The following is a 1,134-nucleotide window of genomic DNA, read 5'->3' on the forward strand; positions in this document are numbered from 1 at the left end:
TTATTTTGTCTTTAACATTTTTATTTATTGCAACATTAAAAGAACCTTATTTTCTTAGCAATTGATCAAAAATTTCTCCGTGGGCAGTTGACAATTCCCCGGAAACCTTGCCTTTTGTTCTACTACCATAGAACTGCAAAACCTTTCCCATTATCTACAGGTAATTTAACTCTCCAGAAACGCAGTGGTGCGGGGTACGTAAGGTCGGTGTTCGATAAACCCGATTAACCTGCTATTTTCAGTTGGAAAGAGATTAATGATTAATTAATTAAAATAAAGATCAATGAAGGTGCTTGGACCCAGTCGTGACAGCGTGATTGGTCCCCTGACGTGTTTCTGTTGTCCCTTTCTTAAAAATCTGGGTGTGCTGGATGATTAATCTGATAAACTTATCAGTGCAGCAATTAAAGGCTGTTTTTTTTTTCCAGCTCACAATTCTTGCGAAGGTTTAATCTTATCTTTCTCAGGCTGACTTTGAAAGAGAAATCCTTTGGGCTTAGATTACTGTACTTGTTTCAAAGGTTAGACCAGGATTCCCTCCAAAGTCTACAGAGCGTCCGAAATGCTGAGGCGGCTCGCCTACTGACCTTCTCTGTTTCCCGTTGAATTGCAGGTGAATTTAAGGCTCTATTGATTGCTTTAAAGGGTTGAAACTCTTTAGCTACATCATCTCTTGCTGAGTGGCTGCAGCCCTACCCTTCACATCGCTGATAGATTATTAGCTCTTGGAATAAGGCTGTATGATAACTTAATGTGGAAATGATGCTGTACTTGTTGAGAGTGAGAGGATGCGGTTGGTCAGCCCATTAAAGCAAGCTCCGTATGGGAGAATTATCCTGCCATAATGCAAGAGCACATAATTTCAATTTGAGAAAAGAATTTCATCTTCTTGCACTCAAAACTTATAATGCTCACACTCCAAACATGCGCTCTCTCTCAAATATTTTCTCTTCTCTCTCAAATCTTTGTTTCTTCTCTCAGATTTAATGCTTCTTGCACAGATATTTTCTCCTCCTGCTTGCCTCCTTCTCTTCGCGCACTTCTGCTCGAGTCTCAGTTACGCTGGCAAACCCGTAGGCTCTGCTTGTGGATTTGTTTTTGCTTTCTCTCGGATTGGATTGGATCGTCGCCTAG

Source organism: Cyprinodon variegatus, unplaced genomic scaffold (genome assembly GCF_000732505.1).
Source record: "Cyprinodon variegatus isolate N-32 unplaced genomic scaffold, C_variegatus-1.0 Scaffold1000, whole genome shotgun sequence".
NCBI classification, from domain to species: domain Eukaryota; kingdom Metazoa; phylum Chordata; class Actinopteri; order Cyprinodontiformes; family Cyprinodontidae; genus Cyprinodon; species Cyprinodon variegatus.